This window comes from Oryctolagus cuniculus, chromosome 10, assembly GCF_964237555.1.
Source record: "Oryctolagus cuniculus chromosome 10, mOryCun1.1, whole genome shotgun sequence".
NCBI lineage: Eukaryota > Metazoa > Chordata > Mammalia > Lagomorpha > Leporidae > Oryctolagus > Oryctolagus cuniculus.
In genome coordinates, this window is record NC_091441.1 from 62,144,063 (window position 1) to 62,150,068 (window position 6,006).

Sequence of the window (6,006 nt, forward strand, 5' to 3'; positions counted from 1 at the left end):
TCTCTAGAAATATTCATACTAAATGCTCTTCAAACTGAGCTTATAAGTCAAGGAGTTGGCTCTCTAACTGCTTATAACTAATACATTTTTATTCCTCCATAAAATCTTTGTTATCTTACCTTGCCTAATTTACATGCAAGGAAAAATTCTCTTTGTTGACAAAGCAATTGACTTGAAATCAATCCAAACAAATCAAGTAATATTTGGCCCATCTACCTGAAAGATGCATTAATCGCTGAAATACATATAACAATTAGGGGAAGGAGGAATGGCCCAGACATAGGAAACATCTGTCCTCACTTCGACCTCAAACTCTACTCCTTATTAGCTCTTCCTCAAAGGAGAAAAAGCTACCTATCTGGTTGTTCAGAGTATGGATTTCTTTGGGTGAAACTGTGGCACTGAAATAACTTTTGAATTTATGAGCACATTTTTTCTCTTCCTAGAATTAGACCAAGAAAGACCTTGTCATGTGTACTTTTTCACATCCATTACCAATGACCACTGGTCCTTCTTCTTTCTTCCACTTTAACTTTGTATATAGATTGTTGAGAATGCCTTGTTAGTCCCCCCACAAAATCAACAGCATCATATGGGAAGTCAAGTCATCTCCTTTCAGAACATTTTTTCCCTCCTACTTGGAAGTTTTTGCTATAGCCACAAACTAAATAACCTATGGGGAATTTAATATTATAAATGGGAGCAAAAAACTGGTACATATTGGTTGTGTCATCCTCTCTCCTATGGCCCTGGAAGTGTGCTCTAGATCTACTCTTGTTTCTACAATTTTGTCAACTTCAGTCTAAGAGGATGGGGTAAGGATGAATACAGAGATTTAGAAAAAGGAAGCAAGGGGGCTCATTCTTGCTTTTAGCCTGTCATATATCCGAGTTCATTCTTTTTAAAAATATATTTATTTTATTTTATTTATTTTGAAAGCCAGAGTTAGAGGGAGAAAGAAACAGAGATAGAGATCTTCCATCTGCTGGTTCACTCCCCAGGTGGATCAGAAATATAGCAGCAGGGACCAAAATTTGCACCCATATGTGAGGCTGGTGTTGCAGACAATGGCTTTACCTGCTAAGCCACAATGATGGCCTTTGTCTTAGTTTACTTAACCTCTACTTAGCAGTATATAGTACTTACAGAGAAATAATATTTATAATTTATTCCTCCATTAGCTGCTATTCATTTAGTATAGCTCCCTTAGAAGGAAAAAGAAATGAGTGAGTGACTTTAGTAACTACATCACTAAAAATTTAGTAGGGGGTTGATCTGTGGCAGGAGGTTAAGCCACCGCTTACAATTCTGACATCCCATATCAGAGGGGTGCTTGTTCAATTTCTGGTTGCTCTGCTTCCAACCCAGCTCTCTGCTAATGTACCAGGGAAATCAGAAAATTATGCCCCAAGTATTTGGATCTCTGCCACCCATGCAAGAGACCTAGATGGCATTTTGGACTCCTGGCTTCAGCCTGGTCCAGCCCTGGCCACTGTGACCATTGGGAAATAAACCAATGGAGGTAAGATCTCTTTCTCTCTCTCTCCCCCTCCCTCCCTTCTTCCTTCCCTCTCTCTCTCATTGTCTTTCAAATAAATAAAATAAATTTAAATAAAAAAGGAGTAGTCATGGTTCCTTACCCAGAAAGGATTTAAAAGTTGGCATGCATAACTTTTTAAATCAAAATGGTATAATATAGTTTGAAATACACAGTACCTACTGACCCAATTTTATTATGTCTTACTCATTGCTAATTTGTCTTGGTTTATCTAGCACCCTTTTATTAAGTTTGGAGTGATCTTAGCCCATGCCCCATTCCTGGGTGTTCAACTGGTTTAGAAGAAATCAATGGGAGAGTATTGCCCTTGATTATAACAAAATATCTGAATTCCCAGATTATAGGGATTAACAAAAGCAATATGCTAGAAATGTGGTTATAATGCTGACAATCTGGCAGGGCTCAAAGGCAGCTCAAAGTCAGAAAACAGCATCAGTAGATGAGAAGGTAAGTTGACATAATACTTTTACCATCTATTCTGGTTGCCCCAGAATGCTTATGTTTTTCAAGAGAACCTCAAAATTGAAGAAATATATGAAGTACTTTCCCCACTGTTTTCTGTACTTATCCTACCAGTGTCAAATCAGGCTGTCTCTGACAGTTATGAATTATTTCTATCTTCCCCACAGAGAAAACCATTAAAACAAAACTTGAAAGTAAAATGGAACAGCAAAGCCCTAGCCAAGTGTGAACCACCAAACCAATTCAGTCCACCCCAGCAATTCTCCAAGGTTCATCACACTATCCTTCACTCACCATCACACTTTTAGAACATGCCCAGTTAGTGTCACCCAACAATCCTAACTCTGGACAATGCCACCCCACCCCCACCATAGGAGCAGAAGGATGACTCTGCCTCTAGCTCCATCCGACCTTGGACCAAAAAGCAGCTACTCCTGCAGCTGGTGAGATTTCATCAGGAAAAATGGTAGTGAGGCATGGGAGAGACTGATTCTGAGGTAGGAAAAATCTGAGGCTGGCAAGACTTTCTGGAATCAGCCTGTTTGGGGAGTTGGTGGTGTAAAATGGAGATGTTATTCCTTACCTCAGGTAACATGAAGGTCAAAGGAGCTAACTTGAAAGTGCTAAAAGGTTTATAAATATAACAAAGCTATTGTTTTCCAATTTCACTGGGTACTCTTCTAAGAGGCAATGCCTTGGATAAGCATCAAAGAAGACAGAAACTCACCCCTGCCTTCCTGGCAAGCCTTGAAAGCTGGGGACTGACATTGTCTTCTCAAGTTTTGCTAAGAGAATTTTTTGAAGCAGAGTTCCATTTTCCTTTTTAAAAATGCATTATACCCTTATTCCCCAGCTGCCTGAGGCCGCATATTACACAAATGGAAACCAACCTTTCAAGTTAAAGACCCACAAAGAATCTAGAGAGCTTTCTACCCTTCTGCTCTCTGTTTTCCACAGCAGTCTTTAGTGAAAGAGGGAGAGACACGAAGGGAACAGAGAGAGAGCTTCCTTGTTCTATCCCTGGATACCTCTCTGCTTCCTTGACTCAGCTGCCCTCACAGGCACACGCTCCAGCGGGGCGTATCAGATGCACACGCGCACACACACATTCGGACAAGCCAGCCAAGCGAAGACGAATTGACTCTTCGCCAACTTGTAGCCAAGGATAGCAGCAACGGGAACGAAGTCCTTCACCACCTGCTCCAAAAAGACACTGCAATCGCCAGTGGCGCCGCAGTAACTGCCTGTGTGCTGCAGGAGTTTTAAGTCTGATTCCTGAATGCGAATCGCTCATTCTGCCCGCCTTCCCACTCCCCTTGACTTTGCCCACTTTGCCTTCTTCTCCTCAGAATGCCGGGAGGACCCGGGTCACTCGACTCCCTCTGCAGCAGCAGTGAAGGAGGAGTCCACTGAAGTCTCCCGAAGCCCACCACCCTCTGCCCCACCTCTCCACACTCCCGCCAGTGTAGGTACCGGTGCTGCTGGAGGAGATCCCAGTGCTCAGGGTGCCTGCATTCCGATCGGGTGCAGAGCAGCAGGCTGAAAGTGGAGCGACGGGACAGTGGCGAGCGGGGCTGGAAGTGGTCAGAGGACAGATGGGTCGGGTCTGGGGAGAGGGGTGAGGGCGACGCCCCCTGGCGTGCGGGCAGCAACTCCCAAAAGCGCATATGGGTCAGGGGCTACGGGCCTTTCTCTTTACCCTTTTTTTTCCCTCTGCCCCGCTCCCCGCCCGGACACCTGGTTGAAAAAACAAGGTGTACCTGGTGCGAACACCATAATTTCCTCCAGCCGCTACGCCCCTACGTTAAGAGAGGAAGACGCCCAAACGGAGACCAGAGGAAGGCCAGGAGCTGGCTGGGTCCGGAGCTGGCAGACCTGCAAGGCGCGGGCGGGCCTCTCAGCACCTTGGACAGCGCCCGCCGCGCGGTCCCGGGCGCGCAGCTCCAGCGGCAGCGGCGCGCCCTCCTCCACAATGCACTGCTGCGCCCGCCGCCACCGCCGCGGCGGGACGAGACCAAATCCCGGCTCAGGTCATCCCTCATTCCAGCGCCAGCCCAGCGCACACCGCTGCTTGGGGAGCAAAGCGCTTCTGCTGCTTGCACGGGAGGAGGAACGACAGAAGAGGGAGAGGGAGAGAGGTAATTGCCCGGCTTCGCGGCAGGGGGACAGCTAATTGCTTCTACTTACCTGCTGTCGCTCGCCCGCGAGGACGTTGGACTGACATTTAAGATGAGTTTGTCCTTTTTCTCTCTTTCTCTCGAGGAGCTTTACTCTGGAGACAGACTGAGTTTTCGAGTTGGGCAGGGTCTGAACAGAGGGGTGGGGCCGCCAAGTTGGTGTGTTCCTGGGGTCCCTGACTCTGTTCTCACCTGCGTCCCAGCCTCTGCTAACTCAGGAAGAGAGCAGGAGGGAAGGACAGGATGACAATGGAGCGTGCGTGGAGGGCGCCGCTGTCAGGCTGCCTCCCAGGCTGCAAATCCAGTTCCTAAGCGTGAAGCAGCTCCGCGTCGTCATTTAAAGAAAGCAGGGCTGGCCCAGAGCAGGGGAACTTAGGGCAGGCAGGTCTTCTCCACCAACAAGGAGCCTCTGCTAGGAGCCCAGAACAGCTCAAGACCAATCAAGAAGTCTCTGTGCTTCCGGTCTCCACCCAACTAAAAACTGCCCCTACACACACACACACACTTACTTCTACCTTAAAGATATTGGGATATGCTCTCAATCACTTCATGCTCTGGATCTATTGCTCATTCAGTATCTATTCCCCCAAGTAATGCTTGTACGGTGTGCACAGTCCACACTGGATGTCAGCAACTTGCCACAGGTCCATGTGGATTACAATCCCAGAGCTAAAGCCACATAGGATCACCTAGCCTGAGATGTCAGTTGTTTGGGATGTTATCTCCTATTTTTGCAACTGCATAGGTTTTCCAGGAACAGATGATAAGGGTCATCTCCGGTGTTTTATGGGGTTTCCTTGCTTGTACCTCTCCTTGGATAAGACAGCCATTATCACAATATTATATTTTTTAATAATTTGGTTGGTGGTTGTAAGTTCTATACTCTTGGCAAATAGTAAGCAAGCATTCAAATAGCTTTGTTGGCACTGGTTTTCTTCAAAGCCGTCTGATAGATTGAAAATGCAAATACTTGGACAGCTCTTGAACTACATGGAAGCATGTGGGCAGCCTCAACATAGCACAATCAGCACAGTTCTTAGCACCTGGCATGATCCAGAATCCACCAGATGGGGCCTGCCTCAAGAACAATGAGGTATAAGTTGGCTGAGGATCACAATGAAGAGTGAGCAGGACAGAATGGAGTTCTCTGACCTTTCAAGGTTACCCCAAAAGCAAGGATCAAGGATGCTTCACTTTGCTGTTTTTGTTTCCTCACCAGGGGATTGAAATTATCTTTGAGTAAAAGACTTCTTTCTGCTAACACCCTACAAAAGTGCTTTTTCACGACCCCTATTTGTTAATGGGTGTTATCCTATTACATAAACAATTAAGTTCAAGAAAAAGGCAATGTGATTTAAGAATAACAAAAGCCTTGGAAATGATTCAGACACAGACCCAGGTATATCTTCACCATTTACTGGATGTATGACCATGGATAAGTTACTGAACTTGTCCAGTCTCATCTGCAATACAAGGGTTGAGGTATCTTGAAGTGTTATGACTGTTAGCTGCTATATGAATTAATGAAGTAATTAAGAGAGAGTACAGCCTCAATTAAACCCATTCTAGGCAATCAGTATTATACCCTGGTAGGTGACACCCTATGAGATGGCAAGCAAAATATGTGAGATCTGTGCTTCTCAAACATTATTTTGTATATGAATCCCACAGGAATATTGTTCAAGTGCAGATTATGATTCCGTAGATTAGGTTAGGTATTGTGAGTCAGCATTTCTAACAAGCTCCCAGGGAATGCAACAGGGGCTGTTGGTCCATGGACTGTATATTTTGAATAACAAATATTTGCTG

At 45.5% G+C, this 6,006-nt stretch overlaps 1 protein-coding gene across 1 annotated transcript in view; it reads right to left on the reverse strand.

Moving 5' to 3' along the window:
* The window catches only part of AKAIN1 (A-kinase anchor inhibitor 1), a gene marked incomplete at its 5' end in the record, with an annotated part of 89,562 nt that overhangs the window by 51,275 nt on the left and 32,281 nt on the right, over positions 1-6,006 (reverse strand). The window lies entirely within an intron of this gene.